This window comes from Mycteria americana, chromosome 4, assembly GCF_035582795.1.
Source record: "Mycteria americana isolate JAX WOST 10 ecotype Jacksonville Zoo and Gardens chromosome 4, USCA_MyAme_1.0, whole genome shotgun sequence".
NCBI lineage: Eukaryota > Metazoa > Chordata > Aves > Ciconiiformes > Ciconiidae > Mycteria > Mycteria americana.
Genome location: NC_134368.1, coordinates 46501716 through 46524640, shown reverse-complemented (window position 1 = coordinate 46524640; position 22925 = coordinate 46501716).

Here is a 22925-nt window from a genome sequence, read left to right as displayed (position 1 = left end):
AGAATAAAATGGGATAGGTTAGACTGTATTAGCTTATTACTATTTTGTAAGGGAGTTCTTATTGGGCTGCTAATTAGGTCATGGCACTGCAAGAAGAAACATGATTAACGTTTAGACACAAAGTGTAGAATATAAAGGCAAATCAAGCAGACTTTCATTGATCCAACGCTTTATAATTGCCAGTTATGGTAAAGTCAGCTTGGCTGGCATCCGAATAACATTTCTGAACCACTATGATTCTATTTCTTCCCTCTTCTTTCTCTTAAGCCCTCTCAGTTTTTTTGCGAAGTACAGACAGAACAAAATAGCACTACTTCATGACAATTTTGGGGGTGCAAAACTGATGTTGAGTCAACTTTGCTTCCTGGTAGCACAGCTGCACTAGAAACTCTCCTGGGACAGAGGTAAGCGTAAAAATGACTTGTTCCAAACTAAGTGGAAACTGGAATCTTGTGAGGGCAAACGGAGACCTTGCTGATCCATTCTCCTTTGCCATTATGAAAGTACATGACAAACAATCAACAATTATGTAAATGTTTTATATAACCCAATTAACGAAGTAGTCAGGATGACTATCAAATTATGCAAGGTCTGACATACTATAGCTTACTGCTTGGTTTTGCAAATTGGTAGGCAAAGAACCCCAAAAATATCACATAGAAGGCTCTTGAAAAAATTCTGAAAATCTCTAAATCGTGTGAGGGACTTGCACTCTTAAATTTGAGTGTAAATAACGATAAAACAGTGTACCACATTAAGGTATCTTGGCATTCTTCCATTTTTGAATCTGTGTATCTGATCATGCTCATCTTTCTTCTTTGGACACTCACATCCAGGTTACAAAGCTCATATTTAATTAAAGTTACGTTGATGTATTTGTAGCACATACATTTTTCTAATTTTTTCTCTAATTTAGCTCTGTATCAGCTATCACAGATAGTAGTTAGAAAATAAATTTTGCTTATTCTTATCCTGACAGCTTTCTGTCTTCTGCTCAATGGATATTGTTTATGAGCTCCATTTTGTGTATTATTTGCTCTATTTTTCCACAAAAAAAAAATTATGTGAATGAACTAAAATTTTTTCATTATTTTGTGACCCATACATTACCTCATCACAGTTTGCAGCTGAAACATTTTCACAGAGTATTACACTGGGATATTACTTTACTTGATGTAATGCAGACCAATGTACACTACTTTAATGGAGAATTTATTCTGTGTTTAACAATTAATTGTTAGTCCAGAGATACTGCTGATACTTAGTGGTACGTTTCTGGTTTCCATAACCTTAATTTGGATAGTTTACAATAGTATCTTACCAGATCCCACGTAGTATGCCACACAATTTTCAGAGTTTGGTATACTTAAGAGTCCCATGTGCTTGGCAGTCAGTTATGCTTGGTTTTCATTTTTCTACCTGAATTACTGTATTCGAAGCATTTGCCAATCTTATATTAGGCAGAGGAGCAGCCATGCAGTAAGTACTAATGTTTTCTTGTAAAGGTGAGAAACACAGAGGAACTTCAAAGCTGTTTTATGCTTGTTAAGACTATAGGTATTAATAATGAAGACTCTCTATTTTGTATTTATGAGGTGCTGTTTAATATAGGATCCAATACAGCAGAAAACTTTGTGTAAAACAAAGAGAAGATCAAAGTCTCGATATATTAAGGGGAAGTCAATGCAAATAGCACATAATGAAAGTTGTTTAGCAACCCATTCAGTACTAGTCCAAAACATTTGCTCTCATACTTTACAGCCTCTCCCTTATTCACTGAATTTAGAACAATAGTCACTTTCTTTGAATAATTTGGATCTCTTTTTGTACCACAAGTAACCCTTTCTCCAGAATTATCTACCTGTGAAATGAATGCAGAATTAGAGAGTAAGCATAGTATTTCAGAGAAAGTGGCTATTTTTCTTCTCTTGGCTTTTCTACTGCTAGCGCTTCTAAAGCTATTTAAAATCATTTTTTCGTGCTTGGGTTTTTGTATTAGCAATCAGTAAGGAAAAAAATAGGAAATTTCAGAGACTTACACTGTTACTCACTCTTCAGATTATTCCAGTGACTTCCATATGGTTTGGTGCCACCCACCACCTGTAAGTGCAACAACAATATTTTATTTTTCTGTGATATATCTTTAAACATTCAAAATGAGAAAAGTGTTCCCATGAATAACATTGTCAAGTTACCAAAGAATTCAGGATATTAAAATCTGATTCTACCAAGTATCAATTAATTTGTTGTCCCAGCTAACCTGACAGTTACAAAGTAGTAAACAAGACTAAGAAGTAGTGAGTTTTTTTCTTTGAATTGAAAATATGCAATACTTTAAACCTTTAAACACACCTCTATTTGTAGCTTAATAGTTTTAGGCAATCTGATAGATTCACGCAATAAAGAAATCTTATTTCAAAAACATACAGTCCGAAGTACTGCCCTTTGTAGGGTTTAATTTCCACTTCCTTTTTTTTTTTTTAAAAATTGGAAGAAGACAGCTGCCCCTTCAGTGCAGCTGTTACTGGTGAAGATCATTGATTAGCTTGAAGTCAATGACAGCAAAAGAACTCAGCCTGCTCTGACATGAGATGGCATGAATAATCCTCCAAATACCTCTCTCACACGCACAGCATGAAGTTTGGACACATACATCTTTCTCTCATCTTCCACTGGTCTAATTCACTCAATGTCTGTTTAATGTTTTAATGAAAGATGATAACGCATCCACTATAAACTCTGCTGATCAAAAAGCACAATAAAGTGTACTGAGACCTGGACCGGTGCTTTTATAACAGCAGGGCATCGTGAGCACCAGAATGGCAAATGCTACAGAAGAAAATTAGCTTGCTTGTGGCTTGGAGGAAGGTTGTGCCAACCATCTGGCACAGGAGATCTCCCAAATGACAAAAGGATCATAAAGGCACATTAAGGTTTACCCCGTATCTCCTCAGAGCCAGTTCTCACAAAGGGACTCAACTCCTTAAATAAAAGGACTATGCGATAGTGTTCACACACAGGAAATCTATCTTTGAATTGCATCAAAATAATTTAAATGTATACCACAAAACAACAGATGCAAACTCAGGGGAAAAAAAAAAGAAAAGCCTAGACTCTGAGGTTAGATCTGTAGCTTTCTCCATTATTTCTAATCAAATAAATGCTATAGGTTCATTTCAGTGTGTAGCAACTTTGCAATGATAATGATTCTCACAAGATGACATTGCCCCCATTCTCATCTTGTGAATATAAAGTAACAACTGATTAAACACTGAAGAGATAATACACTAAAGAATTAAGATGCACATTAAAAATTACTATAGGAAAATAATTGAGAAAAGAGGATAAATATTTAATTTCTTATCATCCACCCTTTTTCGACTTCATTTGGGATCAAATAATTTCACTATTCATTATCACTGAAATCTGAAAACATAATACCACTCGATAGCAGATAACACAGATTCTATTTAAAACCACACACACACACACAAAGAGAAAGCTGGAGATAGTTAATTTCAGTACTTAGTCGTGATGTTTGTAAGAGATCTCTTAGGGCATCTATTGGAGAATCTTAGTATTGCACGCTAAAGAAAGCCTGTAGAAAGGGTAAGAAAGAAGGAACAAGGTTTTTTTTTTGTTAACAGATTTAAACAAGAACATTAATTCTAACTTTTTTCACTTCTGGGCAGTCTTCGTTCGATTGACTGGAGCATTTAAAGTAAACAACCAAATAAGAAAGGTGTTTTAGCACTGATCCTGAAAACTTCACAGCTGGAAGTATTCACTGATAGAAGTGAAAGAGCTAATACACTACATTTCATAATTTGACAGCTCATTCAGTCTTGAGTATTTAAATATGTAATAAGCTGAAGATATTGTGCTGTGCTTATCTAGAAAGCTGAAAATTTATTTTTCATGAAAGATTACTAAAACCATAGTGAGAAATTTAATTCATAAGGATCAGGTATTAACAAGAATGGCAAAAGTTTTATATTAGGCTTGCTTAGCCTTTAAGTTGCTTTTTCAACCTATTTAGGTACTTTTAATTTTGAGTTTTTACCTATGAAGATCTATGGTAGTAATCCTGATATCTTTACATGTTTGCCATGATTTATTTCTGTCCACTGACATGGAGTATTCTCTATTCTGTACCTCATTTCCTCGAAGTCCCACACAGGGGTGATTTCTGGAGACAGATGCTGTGTAGCTAGGAGTTCTAGCTAGTTTGTGATAGAATAGAAAATAGTTGTTTAACTTATTTTACAGAAAGGATAGCTTCTGAAATTGTAGCGATAAAGTAGCAAGCACCCTGTATCAGCCATGTTAGGCTGCATTTATTTTTAAGCAGAAGTTCTGTCAATGCCTCTATCTTCCCTTACATATTTTTGTGCTTTCCAGGAGAAAGTGACCTGTAACAGTCACCTGCAAGGTCACCTCTCGGTAGTCACCTCTAGGTAGATCTGTCTAATAGGTTTGTTAAAAAAATACCACCAACAACAAACCCACACCACCACCACACCTAACCTGAGGCTGAGGCACATTGGCAAATTGTTAATCTCCACTATCACTGCAGTTCAGGTAACCTTTCCCCCACCAATAAAAATCCCCTTGAGCAGCAATGGATAAGTTGGCTCAACAAGATATAAAAACATTCTTTTGTACAGTCACAGCAAATAGCAACCTAAAATATCATCCTTTTGTTTATGTTATGCATTATTATAGGAATGAATCTTCACAGAAATTTTGAAAAGCCACACAGACTTCTGAGGCAGTAGTCAAACATCAGGTGTGTTCAAATGCCCTGTGCAGTCTGTAAGTATCCATGAATTGTCTGATCATTACAGCACTACAGAATGATTTCTCCTACAATTTGAGAGTTCCTGCATTTGTCCTAATTCTATGTCACGGAGATGAAGCATGATCACTTGTTTTCAAGTGGGTTTTACCAGGGAATAAGCCAATGTAAACAGTGATTGCATGTCCAGAACACCAGTCTAAATTAATATACACTGATGTGTAGCCTAATTCACTCCTAGCCATGTATCTCATCATATATCTGATTCCATCTCAGGTTGTTCTAAGAATATAGAGGAACCTGTTCTTCAAAGAATGTACTTGTTGACTTTGAAGCAAACAAGAGTCTGTGAACTCCACTATCTGTATGGGGTGAGAGACATTTTCTACAGTTATGAATCACAGAATCACAGAATCACAGAATCATATAGGTTGGAAAAGACCTTTAAGATCATCGAGTCCAACCATAAACCTAACACTGCCAAAAACCATCACTACATCATGTCTCTAAGCACCTCATCCAAACGTCCTTTAAATACCTCCAGGGATGGCGACTCAACCACTTCCCTGGGCAGTCTGTTCCAATGCTTGATAACCCTCTCGGTGAAGAAAAATTTCCTAATATCCAGTCTAAACCTCCCCTGGCGCAACTTGAGGCCATTTCCTCTTGTCCTATCACTTGTTACCTGGGAGAAGAGACCGACCCCCACCTCTCTACAACCTCCTTTCAGGTAGTTGTAGAGAGCGATGAGGTCTCCCCTCAGCCTCCTTTTCTCCAGGCTAAACAGTCCCAGCTCCCTCAGCCGCTCCTCATAAGACTTCTGCTCCAGACCCTTCACCAGCTTCGTTGCCCTTCTCTGTACGCGCTCCAGTACCTCAATATCCCTCTTGTAGTGGGGGGCCCAAAACTGAACACAGTATTCGAGGTGCGGCCTCACCAGTGCCAAGTACAGGGGCACAATCACTTCCCTAGTCCTGCTGGCCACGCTATTTTTGATACAGGCCAGGATGCCATTGGCCTTCTTGGCCACCTGGGCACACTGCTGGCTCATATTTAGGCGGCTGTCAACCAACACCCCCAGGTCCTTCTCTGCCAGGCAGCTTTCCAGCCACTCTTCCCCAAGCCTGTAGCGTTGCATGGGGTTGCTGTGGCCCAAGTGCAGGACCTTGCACTTGGCCTTGTTAAACCTCATACAATTCACCCCAGCCCATCGATCCAGCCTGTCCAGGTCCCTCTGCAGAGCCTGCCTACCCTCCAGCAGATCAACACTCCCACACAACTTGGTGTCGTCTGCAAACTTACTGAGAGTGCACTCGATCCCTTCGTCCAGATCATTGATAAAGATGTTAAACAGAACTGGCCCCAACACCGAGCCCTGGGGAACACCGCTTGTGACCGGCCGCCAACCGGAGTAAACTCCATTCACCACCACTCTCTGGGCCCGGCCGTCCAGCCAGTTCTTTACCCAGCGAAGAGTACACCCGTCCAAGCCATGAGCAGCCAGTTTCTCCAGGAGAATGCCGTGGGAAACCGTGTCAAAGGCTTTACTGAAGTCTAGATAGACAACATCCACAGACTTCCCCTCATCCACTAGGCGGGTCACCTTATCATAGAAGGAGATCAGGTTGGTCAAGCAGGACCTGCCTTTCCTGAACCCATGCTGGCTGGGCCTGATCCCCTGGTTATTCTCTACATGCCGTGTGATAGCACTCAGGATGATCTGCTCCATGGAGATGGAGAACAAAAGGAGAATATAATAAGGTTCATAGGCACATCTTACTCTGTCTCTCCTTGAGAGCAATCAGCCTGTCCCAGAAGAGCACAAGGAATATTAAATGGGGCAAATATTCTGGCTTATTGTCTTTGTGACTTTGATATTGCAGAATTTTCCACTTATTTAGGAGATAAATTTCATCAAAGGTTCATACTGCTATTACAACAGCTAGATATGGTAAAGAATGCAGTGCACTTTTCAGCTGGGAGACAATGTCATTGTCTTACGTATCAGTTAGTCCACAGTTCTACTCAGCTAGAATCCTTCTTTGTCTTTCCAGACAACATTATAACAATCTGAGTGAATCATAAAATGAAAAACAGAACAAAAAAAAAAAAGCTAAGAAGTTCAAGGAATATGGAAATTTCATCCCTTGCATCCCAATCTCTCCTTTTCCTCTTGCAACTAATTTTTAACCATTTTGCCACTAGTCCTGTACAGAGGAATGAGTTGATGCAAAAGGCCTAGCGTGCCAGTTTCATGTTGGCAATTCCTAATGCAAAAAAAAGATGTCTTCATACTTCTTACCTATAATGTAGTTCTTGGGACAAAATTAAAGCTGTAGTCTTATATTCTGCATCCGTTTTATTTCATTTTCCTTCTTTTGTCATAGGTCACTCCATAAATTCTGACATTCACAAGAAACCATCTTACTCCTGCCAGTAATATGGTGTGAAGTGTTAATAGACACACATTTCTTAAATAATATGAGGGATGCTAAAGGTTTAGTTGAAACTGTTCAGTTCTTGTACATCTCGATGAACCCATTTCAGGATTCAGCTAATTCTCCTCCAAAACTTAGCTAATTTAAAGTGACAGACTTTTAATTACATATGACATACTATCCGATTAAATGTAAAAATCTATTTTCACCAGTACAGTAATATTTGAAAAGTTGAGATTTGTCAAAAAGATCAGATTTTCTCCAAGTACTTAACTCAAAAAGGAAAAAAAGACGGTGCATTACAGCTTGTTAAATATTCAGTTAAAAGATCTCTTTTTTGCAGTATATCCTACTCTTCATGTAGTTTTTATTGGAGTCAGAAACAGGCCAAGTAGGTTCTTGTTCTTAATTCTTTCTGAATTTATAGAAATTTTTTAAAAAATTATTACCCAGTTGCATATGAACATAATGAAATTTGGAAGAAAAACGCCAGAAAAAAAATACCTTGTTTTGTTTCTGAAAGCAATTACAAATCAGTCGTTGAAATTCATTATAAATGAAATTTATGTGTTTATCCTTAACACACATCTGATACCTTACTAGTATTCATGAATATAGGAGACATTAATCCTGTATACTTCCACAAGGAAAGAAAACCTTGATACCCTCTTTTTGCTTAAATGGGAAAAAGAATGCTGAGAGGCTAAGCTGTTTAAAGCAGTCACAAAAGAAATCTGGGGCACTGCTGGGAACAGAAGTTTCCCATTTCTTATTCATTCTTAATCACATGATAATCCTGCCTTATCAATCAACATGTAAATTTAAAAGCAGTGATTACAAGTCATCAGTAGTGATGATCTAATATTTTAGTACAATAGAAAAAGACACACAACTGAAATTCAGAGACTTCAGAAAAAAAATCACAGCACGCACTTCTTTTAACATAAATGGTACTGCTTGTCTGATATAATCCAATAGTATTGATTCAGTAAAACTCTTCATATTCACTGTAAAATATGCCTGCTGTGCTCACTTGCTCAATGCGCGCTACAGAATATACATGCACTGTATTCTTTCACTAAAAATGTTCAGAGACACATATAGCAGAGTCATACTGTCAACATTTTGGAACATTACATGCCACATTTATACATTTGCATCTCTGCTAAATCATTTACTTGTTTTCAGTCAGGAAGTCAACATCATTCTAAAGTTTCAGAATTCATAGATTTACACAGTTCATAGCACACCTTATAAAAATATATTAGGCACTACTTGTAAGTATAGATGTTTAAGGTATCAGGTGACACTCATAAAATTACATTAGAAAGCTTGAATAAAAGACTATTAAGTTGCTAAGTAAATCACAAGGTTTGAAATGCAGGTGCAACATGCATACTCGATTTGCACTTTTCTGCGAGCATATATATTCTAGCACAATCTCTGTTCACACAGACGACAACTGGTTTTCCCCAGCAGCTCTCTATTCAGTGAATAGATATGGGTGAGACAATGTCTACTTTCAAAAACTATTTTCTTCAGGCACCTGTAATTGCTAATCACCTATGAGATGTTTGTTCTTAGTGACTTATTAAGCACCCAAGAGGCAGAAGACAAGTTTCAAGGCAGCAACCAAGTGGATAAACCCAGAAACCCTCTCCTTACTCCACCTGCAATCATGCTGTCCCAGTCACAACATAAATTCAGTCTTTTGCAACTGGTATCACATTTCCTATAGGAAGTATTTCACTCACAATGTAATGGTGTCTTCCACAATCTTGAGGGGTGATTGAAAAAAATCTAAAGTTGCAGTTTAGCCAGAGAGGTGTGGATTAGGTAAATTGACTTACAACCAATATTAAATTGGCAGTATTAAAACGGGGAGAAGACAAGGGGTTGAAGGACAGAAACACAGGACTCAGAGTTATGTTTTCAGGAAAGGGTACTTCCCGAGAGAAACACTCGTGGAACAGCCAAAGAGGTTAAATGGCAAGACAAGATCACAGACAAAAAGATTCTCCAGACAGTTGAGTACAGGAAGTAGAGATAACATGAAGTGACAAAGAGACAAAAGAAATAGTTGAGGAATAGGAAAAAAAAAACACAACAGGTGAGAAGGAGGAAGGGAGAACAGAATTAAATTCCTGGAACAAGTGGAAGGGCTAGAGAGGGAGAATGGGTAAGAAAACTCAGTACATATGGTAGAGGAAAGGGGAAAAAAAAAATATGGAAAGGCCACTACCTCATATTTCACCTGCTTTTTTTTATGGAAAGTACTTGCAAGATTTTGTTCAAAAGGAAAAACACAGAGGAGAAAGTTTGAGGGATGGATCATTAATGGTTCCATCCAAAGAATGGAAAACTGTAAACAAAAACTATTACTCTGAATTGCTCTGAACTAAGGAAACTCAGTTCAGCATCTATTTGAAAATAACAAAAATTTGCAAGTCATGTTAGAATGTCTACAGCTCCTATTACAGAACAGAATAAACCCAGTGTAAATTGGTAATCTTCATAATCATCTATTAAAAACTGCCTACAGATGAAGATTTATTCACCTAATAAATTCCTGCATAAGTTTGAATAATGAATATGTTTGAGAACTAGTGATTTGGCAAACACAGGAATGGCAAAATTAATGAGTTATTCATGTGATATATTTGCTCAGCTCTATTAGGTAGTGCTCCAAAAATAAAGGTAAAAAAAATAAAAATCAATAGGACAATATTTGTTCAAATGCATTCCAGTACTACACACTACTTACAGGCTTTACTGGACATAACGGAGCTTATGGTGGAATCAGCAACAACAAGACTGGATAGCGGGTAATTACCCAAAGCCCTTCAAAATAAAATCAAGTTACACTCAAACCTATGTTAGGTGCCAAGCAATACAAAGGCCTATTCGGAGAATTGCTTAGACCAGCCATAAAAGTATAGCAAAATTACATTCTCTTATTTAAAACTGCTGTTCACACAGAACCGTATTGTAGTCTAAGTCTCTGTGGATGTAAGACAAAATTAGTAAGTGTGAAGTTCTTATCTATCCCAGCTGTGGCTGCTAACCCCATCTGTGCACCATGGAGATACCTCAGTAGCTAGTTTAGCACTAGGTCAGGTACAGGTGTCAGTCTAGTTGTAGTAGCAAAGCAGACTAAGATAACATACAACCTATCGATAGTGCAGCTTTATTTGGTGTAAACATTCTTTGAAATACAGTTTTAAAATAAAACACAGCATTAAACTGTGATATGGGCTTTTGTTGAGATTATGCTCACACTGTTTTCTAAATTTGGTGGTACAATTATAGTCAGTGGAGTAGCCTCACTTTAAACCAAAATATGCAAAAGCAAAGCCAAGTTCATTGTTCTGTGAATATACTAAAGCATTCCAACAGCAACTTAAGAAAAAGCAGAGTTATACCAGTTTCATTTTCCTGAACTCTTTGTTTAACATATCTATTTTCAAACAGTAAAAGCAGTAAGCAAGCTTTGATTTGCTGCCTGCAGATCCATTTAACTAACTATGCAGCTGGTCCAGTGGATCGATTTGACTATGTATGAAATGGTGCGTGACTACATATGAAACAGTGTGATGGCTGCAAAATTAAATCCTAGCTGGAACAGGATGAAAAAGCGCATTGTCATATAAACAAACTAGCAAAATAATTCAGATTATTTAGACATATTTTGATGCATGGATCTTATTTCTATCCAATTCTGTGAAGTATTTGCCAATTTCACTTTCATCAAAGACAAACGCTTCATGTTAGGATGTAGAAGTGCCATTTCAAACCTATAAGCAATGACTGGTCAGTGAACCCCACCTGAATGTATGGCCAACCTGCTTAAAATTCTATCCTAGCTTTCAAGTCTTGCTTTCAAATCCCTCATTCATTACCCATCTGAAACAATTAATTGATTGTAATTAAACCCAAAATAAGGTCACCACACAACTTGCCCTTATTCATTATACATACATATACCCAATAGGTCTTCTTAACATAGTAATAACCAGTCTGCAGAGAGTATATTGTGTCAGGTCAATTCATACAGCCTATTTTGGATAGACAAATTTTTGTGTAGTATTAGGAAAACTATCATAAGGCAGTCTTCAGTTTATACTGATTCTTTCCATGTGTTGTCTTTGAAGGAAGTAAGTAAAATTCCTACTAATCCAAGCTGTAATTGAATTTTTCCAACTGATCCCATCTTGCAGCTCTTGGAACTGCTGTCTGTTTTGGAACTCAAGTATGAACAATCTGTAGATATTTCTGCATCAAACATTTCTGCTTTTATGAGTAGTCATTACTTTATGTTCCTGATACAGTCTGCCACAGTCTTCCAAATCTCCCAGAAAGGACAATTTTAGTGATTTTAAGTGTAGGTCAATGGTTTTTATTTAGCATACGACTGAGACTATTCTTACGCTGTTTCCTTCAATGGACTCTAAAGCAAGGAAACAACTATTTTGATATACAAGCATGCAACTCTTCACATTTCTATTTGTATTTTAGCATTATTAGCTTTCAAGACTCCCTTAGACTCTAACTGAAGATTTAGATACCTAATTTTAAGCATCAAGACTTGAAGAATAATCATCCCTGTTCTACTTGAGCTCTTCCAGCAGTGTTTGTTTTGATTAGATAAATGTAAAATAATTAGAAAACTCTCAGTATGAATGTTTTGTTGTATTTTGGCACACCTTATCATACTCTATTTTGTCTTGCTCCATATAGCTCAAAATTTCATGCTGGCATTAGCAGCTGTGCTTTTTGTTTCAAAACTGAGTTTTCCATTATCTTTTGTGCCTTTTTCATCAAACATGAAGCAGGGGAGAAACTATTTGGTGTGCTATAATATATCTGTCATATGCAGTGCTCTGCAGAGTAAATGTAGAAGTGTAATCTGTGTTATTGAAAAAAATTAATGCGCGGAGCAATCTGTAGAACATTAAACATTCACTCTACATTGTTTTCCTCCTTTCCTTGCAAGTTTACATGACTCAGAATGTGAACAACGTGCATAAAAGCATCTTATGTAGAGCTGTAGGACTCCACTGAGCAATTCAGATCAGAATTTTTAGAAGAGAAAGTACTCTCCTGAGAGATGTGGGCATTTTAAATTTCATCCTTCATCCCAACTAAGATGAAAAACTGAAGTTGTTTCCTTTTTAGAACTTGACATGTACTTAAAATGAATCATCTAATCACATATTCTTTCCCTACAGAAGATTATTAATTCTTCTGATTTTGTGGGCAGCAACTAACTGAAGAATTAAGGAAGTTTTCAAACTATTTATCTCCCAGCTCTGTTAAAACAAACAGTGCTATAAAAAACACTATTGACTTTGATAGTCTCTCGATACTAATCATTAAATAATTAAATTTTTAATAAATTCATAAATATTGAAAGCACCACATTTTCAGAATACTGAAAAGCAATTGTTGATATACTTTTCTTAGTTGTATAGTCTTTATTCTACTTCATAGCCATGTGATTTTTTTTTTTCCAAATTCAACATAAACCTCAAAATTATACCTGTACTGCTTTCACCTCCTTAATTTCCAATGAGCCCTTTTATAAGGACCTCATTTCAGTGTGTTCTTTTGAGTTTTGTCATGTAATGACTATCTTGCGTTTCTCCAGGTGTTCTAAAGCTGCTATCCTGGCATCATCCCCCTCATACAGCTACACTAGCTGTTATCCCTTTAGGTTTCATCAGCATCACTGAGGTTTTGTCCACTTTTTCTTCTAGGGAACAAGTTTACATGAATGCTCCTTGAAACACCTATTCCAAAGCATGTTGAACATTTTTAGTGGAATGTCAGCACGTGGAGTATTTAAGGTAGAATTCCTGATTTCTTGAAAACAATTAGAGGATTTCCATTACATTCAGTAAACCAGACTGAAGAAGCCATGTCCAAATAGATATTTACTTATCCAACAAGAATTCAGCTCAAGTGGATGTTACCAAAACTACTAAAAACCAAGCATCTGATTAGCCCCAAATTAAGTTCGTTACCTACTTTAAATTGTCCCTGGTTCATTTATTTTGTGTTGAGTTTTAGTCAAAGTATACCCACTAGAAAGGAGGTATAAAAATTGTGAACATCACAAATACTTGCTCTACAGTGTCAAAAATTGTAGGAGAGAAATGCAAGGCAGCACTCAAGCTAACCTACAGTGACCATGATTTTGGCTAAAATGCCCACGATGACATCGTCGCTTTTGGTAGTGATGGTTTAGCATGCTGTTCTTTTTCATCAATTACATTGCTTATACAGAGATAGCCAGAAAATTTTAAGGAGATTTGAATCCGAATTGAGAACAAAGTACTTGTGGAAAGTCTTGAACACTGTTTTACAGAAACCTGTATAACAATTCTACACCCTATCCCGTTCATATTCTCCAACAATAGCTGATGTTTATGAAGTGTCAGTGGCTTAACACAAAGAAAGTTAAGCACGTCTAATAATTATCAAAAGAAGAACCAAAGGTATAAATATGAATATTATTGTTCAAAACCTATTTTCAAAGAAAAAATACATTCTATGGTGTATAAGTTCCTGTATCCCGCCACAGAAACTGGAAGAATTGCACGTTATCACTAAATCATAGTTTTAACTATTTAGAGTTGTGCACTTTTGTTTTGTTTGCTAGTCTTTTGTTTTCTAGTTAAGCTAGCTGAGGTATTATTATGATGATCTAAGTTCTGTTTGTTACTTTGTTAGTGTATTACCCAGAGACCACAGTAAAGGAAAAGAGTCTCTTTCCTTCCTCACATTAGTCCCTGTGGTAGCAACGCTGAAAAAGCAAAGGGCTTAGAAAAGCAGCAGATGACTGTCTCAAAGAATCAGACCATTAAGGACGTCACTACCACTAGTTCAATAAGTAGACTAACTAATGTAATACTTCTAAATATGATAATGCAATTTACTAAACACGTCCATCTTTCTTATGTGAGAAAAGAGTTCCTTTCCATCCCCAAACTTGCCTGTGATGATATAACTCCGTGATGGAAACCCAGCTGCAAGCCAGAGTCTTTGATTATCAATTCCTCTTTATGAAATATGAACTTTCTCTAGTGTCAAGTTGATTTAAGAGTGATACTTTTTGTATCTTTCTGGTTTCTAGTGCAGGTACCTGGGGAACTAACTTGAGAAAGATACAGAACAGTTTAATTTTGTATGAGAACACTTTCAATCTGTAGATTATGTAACTTGCTCTAAATTTGCTAATATTTAAATGACCTTAAGCAAATTAATTTTAGAGTTAATACATGCAAACATCCATCAGATAAGGTGAAGAATGTTATACAAGACCAGGTTTTCAGTCTCCCAGCTTCACTAAAGCCATTCATTCTCCTGATCCTGCTCAGAGTATTTGATGTCTCATACTAAGGAAATCAACAAGACTGTGGAAAAATGCTTTTTCCAAATCTATACCTGGGAGAATCCAGAATTGCACTTTGACATTTGTAGGGTTTTTTTCTTTGGTTGGTTTTTACTGTTTTCCTTACATGAATGGTTAATCATATTTTAATCTGATAAACTATTAGATGTAGAATTATCATACTGTAGACATTTAAACTATTCAATTGCAGGCATTGTACAAACACCATTTATTTTTACTAGGTTTAATTTTTTACCTTTCACTTGGATCAATCTTTTCTTGTTTTATGCGAGTGCTTACCAGTAGCTGTTCTGAGTGCCTCTGTCAGCCTCCCCTCTCTTTAAGCTCTTTTCAGCAAAATAGTTACGTGTCTCTTATTTTTATCCCATATTTTTTAACTCTCTTCAATCTTATTAAATCCTGTCCAAGAGACTATAATGGCCAGATGATTCAGTGGTTCCCATCTGCACAGGAAAAGCTCTGGTAGCTTCAGTGAGGGTTTTTACCTAAAATCCTCTCATCTAGGCAAGATTATTGTGCAGTCTATCTGGGAGACTTTATGAAATCATAATTCTTTCAAATTCAGGGGAAAAAAATCCCACATATTCAAGAGGGCAGGATTTCACCCATTCTGAGGCTTGCCTTGCCCTTCTTCTGAAATAAGGGCATTCTAATGCAAAAGAGGTAATTTGGAGGGGTTTTTTAAAATGCAAAATTACCTTTTTTTTCATTTTCTAATCCTGCATCTGTAAAGAAGTAGGGTAAATTGAGATTCTATGTATTCGTACCAAAAGGGCTTATCCTGAGAGTTTTCTATCTTTTCTTTCTGTTATTCTTCTGAAACACGCACTTGATGTACCTTGAATGCTATATATGCTGAATGAGATTGCCTCTGCATTTCCCTTTATTTTGTTGAAGATTGTTGACCACAAACCAACATGGCTGCTACAGAATGCTCAAACAGACTTTTCAACATTTTGCTATTCATCAGATTAAAATTTACCACTGTAGAGCATCATGTTTTCTCTTTCCATCATGACTTTTAGATCTCCAAGGACCTGTCTTTGTTTTTCTTTTATTTGCTTCCTATGGTATTATTTGTGCTCACAAATGATCCCTACCATGAGAACTATAATTAGGCTAGTGTTTTCCAGCCTTCAGGCAGTTTTGAATAAATATGAGAACCGTGCTATTTGGATACCTGAAAATGAGTACTGCTTCCTTCATTTGGTCTTATACACTACCTAGGGTCTGGAAAAGGAAAAAGTAAACGTCGGTTTACTGCTATCAGTCCCCTGCTACACAGTAAAAACTTAGACACTGTAAACTTGAAATACAGTACAGTTCAACTGAAGTTTTAGCTTGATGACACCCACATGATCTGCAATATTGTCTATGGGATTGCAGGATGCAGCTCTGGGACATGAGGCCCAACAGAAGAGCCCCCTCACCCGGCTGTGCTTCCCCTTGCTCGCCCCCAGCCACTCACAGTCTGTAGCCTTCTCCCACAATCTCCTCCCCTCAAAACAACAGCGGTCAGTTATAGATAGGTAGAGATATACTGGCTTCAAACTTTTCACGTGCATTTAAGATTTTATTTCTCCTTTAACTTTTTTTTCTGAGCTATGGATTGTTGTTGAAGCATGGACACTTTAAAAAAAATTATATCAAAAAAAAGAAAAAACCTGAGAGAAAGTTAGAAAACAGAAAGCCACATTTAAACTGGGGAGATAATGTAATAAACTGAGGTCCTACCTAAAGAGAAGGATGAATATGTAGGTGATTATATGTCACAAAGAGAGAAAATACCAGTATGGCTTCTACAATGCAAATGGACACAAAAAGAAAGTTAGCAGAAGAATACAGTTTCAGTAATAAATAATTATATATGTTTATTAAATATAAGAATAAACTGAGTTTATTCAGCAAAGAGAACAGCACAGTTATACACAGTAGCTACTTAGTTAAGTGGCACATCAAAACTGATGGAGGATTAAAATGCAACAGATTTAAACTGGGGAGAAAAAAAAAAATGTTGACTACAAATATGTTGTTCTTGTCTATGCCTATGTTCATCAGCCACACTCATGTTCTGACTAGTCTTTAAAATTGGGCTGTAAACACTTTGCTTCTAAAATTGTTTCCCCACAAATTAGGAGCTACTACATTAATCTCTTACAATATCAGACTGTAAAAATAATGTTTATTTAGTGTCATAACCTCTGCTTATCTTTCCTTGATCAATAGTGAATGCCTAAGATGTTTTTTGTACCAACAAGTCACTGATTAAATTGAGTCAAATCTAGTTAAATGAGTTAGCTAATTTTACACATGTATATCTAGATCATCAATGTCTATACCAATGTTACTTTCACATCATGTGATGAGTGCATCTAATTACTAGCAATACCAGCTTTAACAGCACTCTTGGCATCGCAGCTGGAAGTCTTCTGTGTGACAGAGAAACATCCACAGCCCTTGGCTTGCTCTCTCACATACACAAACACATCCACAAGACAGTGACAAAAGCCTCATTGTCACACAGCTCTTCTTGTATGTTTAGTATCGTTTTACCATAACACAAGCGCAAGAGAGTACTATACCCCACTGAATACAGAATATCACAAAATAACACAGAGAAAGAAAAGGCCAGCTGGGTAGCCTAGCCAACCACATCTATTAGTTTTATAATAGATTTTACAACACTTAAAACTTTTTATCGATACTTGAGCTTTGGAGTCCTGCAAGAATCTGAACATTCAATTGAGACAGACTAACAAACCCAAAATAAAAACACGGGTTGCCATGGTTCAAAGCAGTTCTTATATTCAAGTTTTTGTGGGCAATAAAGATTATGCATTTACATGGCACAAATAATAATGACTAGTCTGTTTCACATTAAAAACAAACAGAATCATCATTGTTAAGCCAATTCAAAGCATTTTTAGGGACCTCAAAAACTGATGTTAAAGGTTCCTAAGCATACTCTTGATTCATTACTGTTGCTGTTTAAAAGACGACTGCCAAAAACATGGCTGGGAATGATTAAAAAAAGACATAAGATTATAGAATAACAAATTCCTACATAAAACAGCATCAAGACCAAAAAGCTTTTTGACACAAATACCATCCCTTACTACACTTTTTTATGTATGTATGAATAGTATATATGTAAGTAGACACGCACACTGCATACATGTATCTTCATACACAAGTCTGTATCAACATTAACACAAGGTACAAACTATAAAGTGAAACCTCAGTTGTATGTAAGATTTTTCATGTCGGAATGTTCTAATATTTGTTTGTTATTTTTATTTCTTTCTTGATGGCAAATTTGTTTTTGTTTTTCAGATCATAATAATCACCCCTTACCAAAAAAAAAAAAAAAAGATACTTCTACCTTTGTATTTAGTGACCAATATTACAATATATTGTATGCTTGATTCTAATTTCTACATTTGTGGAAGTTAGTTTGTTGACAGTTCTAGAAATCCCAGTCAAGTTAAATCTTCTTTTGACCCTTTTTTAACTCCCAAGAGTAGAGATCACACTAGAATATGACCTTACTTAAAATGATTATGTTTAACTTGTGAGCACATCAGAAATAGAAATATTTTCCCCGAAATTAAATAGCTATGCGATACACAGTATGATTATGAAAACCGTCCCACAGAAGTACTTGTGCTCTCTTTAGCCTGGCTGCTGTGCCCATGTTGTGCAAGAAGACTTTGCAAACCTCTGACTTCTCTTAGCTGCCAGTGTGGTTGCTGGGAGTCAGTGGGGTGCTAGCAGGGCTGTCTTGCTTTAAGATTACACAAGCAAAATGAACTAACCTAGAAGCTGCTTCTGCACCAGTTCTGTGCCGCCAGAGGATTTCTCAGGTGTGGGCTGAGTCTCCCTACAGTCATGTACAGAAGCTTTGGCTATGATGTACATAAATATCCATAACTCAGGCTACCATTCCATTACCACCCAACCACCTTTAATAAATTCCTGAGCACTTCACTTTACCTTCTGCACTTCTTAGTCCTTGTCATCACATTTTTCTTCGTAACTCCATACACAATAATAATGAATGGTACCAGTACTGGCTTGACAGGAGAGTTGGCTATCACAGCAAATACACATTGACTTAACAAAAGACGGGACTCAAGTATCTTGGAGCACTTGAACTTGGTAGAATTTCCTTTGTCATTAATGGGGTTTAGTTGGGGGCAGGAGGGGGGGTGTTGGGTTTTGTTTTGTTTTGTTTCTTTGGGTTTTTAACAAGATGATATTTTATACTTTTCCATGCTTATCACAATTTTTGTCAAGAGACTAAAGTTAATTTGAATCAATGCCTAAGACCTTAGTCTTGGTCCTATTAAAATTACCCAGTGTTTTTCCTTTGACTTGAACAACAACATTTGACTAAATAATGTGTAAATAATGATATACAAGCCAACTGAGAGTAAAGTCTGTTTATTTATTCTATTGGTAACTAAAAAGAAACACAAACCAAAAAGTTATGTGTGCTTTTCTTATTTGTAAGAAAAAGTCAAGTTTTTGGCTCAGCACCATTCCTCATTTGTATATTACTATCTTTTAGCATAGGGGTGAGAGGGTCAGAGCAGGTGAGCATGAAGAGGAAGCACAAGAACAGAAGAGAAATTAAGAAGATGGAAACAAGAAGAGGCACTAGTGTTTCCTGTTTCACACCAGCTCCCTTATCCCTTGGTTGTCCAAACCAGTATTTGCTTTTGTAATATAATGTTTTTGTACTTGCTTTCATAATGTATTTCTCAATCGAACAAACTAGTTTCTTCCAAGGAGAAGCCTGACACAATTGATAAGGCAGTTTATTAAGGCCAATGCCTACTTAGATTCGTATCATCTAGGATAGCTCTCCAGTTTCATCTCAGCATCCTTTTTCCTTTTAACACCTTCACATACTCATTACATCCTATACTCTAAGAACATATTGTTAAAAAGTGAAACAACCAAAAATAATCCCACACTCAATGAGACAACTGAAGACATTTAAAATTGACAAAAAAAACACTGTTAAAAGACAAACCACAAAACTCCAAGAATGTCGTGAGTCACTAATGCACTGACAAATTCAAATATAGTCCTTCACTTGACTTTATCTGAAGAATTTTCCACTTTCATGTGAATCATTGCAACAAAAGGAAGCTGATCCTTACGAACTTAAAGTATGACTTTACCTTGTAATGAGAAATAAAAGTAAATCATCCATAGGCTTACATATAGAAAAAGGTGATAATGGAAAGTGCATCCTTTGCTCTAGATATTTTCACTTGCATTATCTACTTCTGTACACAGATGCCCAGATTTATATGTGTGTGTATATATATGTAAATGCATATGTATTTTACTCCACAGAGTAGTAAATGTGTGTTTGTTCTCCACTCTAAATATGAAGGTTAAGCATCGCAAAGATGTGTGCCATAACCTTTTAGTTGAAATATTTCACAGGATCTCTTTCATAAAGAAATAAACAACTGTATTTTAAAAGTAAAAAAAAAAAAGCTCACGAAAAAGACAGAAAATTACCTCAGGAAAATAATCAATGACAGTTATTCATAGTAAAACCATTTTTTAAAAAATAAAATTCATAAAAGACTAGTATAGAAAACATAATTTGAAATATGTTATTGTCTTTTAATATGACCTCAGAGGCATTTCTGTTGCAGGGTAATTTATTTCAAAATAAATTGTACTAATTTTCACTTGGTAAATCTGTTATTCCTTAGCTCACTGCCTACTCATTTGTGCACATGCCCGATTATTTCTAATCAAATATAGCAAACTTATCAATTTTGTTTTGCTTTCAGAAGTGATGGATGACTTAGCTTTGTTCAGAGAATGTGGAGATCTACAAGTTTTCCTTGAAAGAAACTTAGATGCAAGGTCACTTTACTTTTATTTTTCATTTAGTATATAACCCCTAGTCAGTGACAAATTTCCCATCTTTTCATTCTCACACTGATCTGATTGCTCAGCAAGCTTCTACATCATTTCTTGAACTGCTCAGTTTCCAACTTTGCATCTCTTAAGTTTCCTTTATTATCACCTGAAAATTCAACAGCTACCCTATGCTTTTTTTACTACATTGACAAGACTCATATTTTACATAAAATCATAATTAGTAAAAGTAAACGAAGACTTTACTAAAGTCAGATTGTGAAGTACAGGACTAGAAGTAAAATACAAATAAAAAGGTCATCATAAACAAATGAAATATTTATGTTGTTTGATTAAGAGAAAAATAGCTGTGCAAAAAATTAATGGCTTCTTGTTCCTTTCAATTGATCAAATACACACTTACAAAATATTTCCAAGTATCATATTTGTTTAATCAATCAAGCTATACTATTTTTTCCTCCAAAGATGTGTAATGAGCATTACAATATTAATATTTGAGTCAATTGAAACTGATTTTGCAAGCAAAGTTTCATGATGTAACCTGTCGCCTTATTAAAAAAATCTGTCATACCCATTGTTCACTCTTCATCTGTTTGTAGCCTTATAACCAAAAATAAACCCCATACATTGTCTTCCAAAACTAGATATATAAAAATATGCTTCCCTGTAATATATGACTGTGCCTAAATTGTAGATATTTGATTAGGGTTAAATGGAATTTACATGTGTTGCAAATAATCATTACAATTTGCTTTTATCTTTTTCTTGGCATTCAAAACCTTGTTTTGAGTTGTGTGAATATCTCTTTTAGCAAAATCTTAAGCACTTTGAATAGAAACAACCCTACAGCCACCATGTTTATTTGGTGTTGCACTTAGACATATCGCTGTTCTATGACTGTCAAAGGGTGTTTGAATTAACCTTTTTTAAAGCATTTTAAAGCACAGTTTTAGTGCTTGTTTTATATGTTTCTTGTCACTATGCTTGCTGGTTAGCTTGAAAGCCTTTTTTTGGAGAACTTTGACCTTTCTAATGGGAATCTCTAGGGAAGACTGCCTCTCCCATGGCAAGTAAGAGAGTCCAAGGTGGGATCAGCAGGAGCAGCAGCAAGGACCTGGGAATCTGCAGCTTATGCAGAGTCCAAGAAATAGTTAAAAGGATTAGGCTGGTAGAGAGCCCTCCTCCAGGACAGACAGAGCACAGTCCTACGGACCAAACTGTGCAGACAGGCCTGAAAGTCAGAACGCCACAGAGCTGACTGAAACCAAGCTGGAAGCGGGGAGCTGTTCTTTAGGAAAGGGTCTACAAGACTTTTAGTCCTGTTCTTGTCTTACCAAATCACATCAATTTTAATGTAAAAAAACTGAAATTGTCTATTTTATAAATAAAGCCAGTCATTTGAGTTTAGCCTCCTTTTTGAGAGGCTCAGAATCGGGAGGAAGAACTGCAGAGCTTTGCTTTAATGCTCTGGCTGTCACAGGGCTAACCTAAAGAGCAATACTAGTAGAAGATTAAAAGCCAGTAGAAAAATAAATGTTTTGGTGTTAAATAAAAAATTGCAGGCAACAACTTTTGCAGGACATTTTGTAGGAAGAGGTGAGAGGAATTTTGGGAGTTATGTATCTGGAAAGGAAATGTATGGGAGAGAGAGACAAAGGCCTGAAGAAAGTATCAGCACATGATATTCTTGTACCATAAGCTCCCAGAAGAAAGAGGGAAACTACAACTCCTGTGTGGAAATAAGTTTAGTTCTACACACAAACCCCCAGGCAGCAGCACACAGACTCACATGAAGAGAGCGTAATCACTTGTTTTCAAGGAAGATGAATTCAGACTACAACTGAAGCAAATAAATGAATCCTAGGTTGGGGAATAGACAGGCTACAGGGTTAAAGGAGAGGATCTTGGCTTGTTTAGCTCAGCCAAAAAACAGACCAACAGGGAAAATAACTCATGTATATAAAAAAGCCTTATGTGAAAAACAAAGCAAACAAAATTCTCTTCCCCTGTAAAAGGAAGGATAATACTGGCATAAACAAAAAAGTTATACCCTTGATTGTAAATTCAGGCCAAAGGAAACCTCAACCCAACAATCCCAGGAGTAACACTGAAGATATATTTAGGCTGACAAGCCTTCCCAATCCCACCTACTTTAAAATGTTATTTGGTCACCCTATGAAAGGAATAATTAAATGGCTTTCACTAGTCTATGAAGGGATTGGCTTCTTTTATTCCCATGTTGCCATTTCCTATTTTTCTGTGCCAATTTTTAGGTCAATTCAATAAAACCAAATAAGAGTCACTTTTAAGAACCTTTTAACATTTCTTTGAAAACAATGAAATATAATGTTTAATACCATTTTTG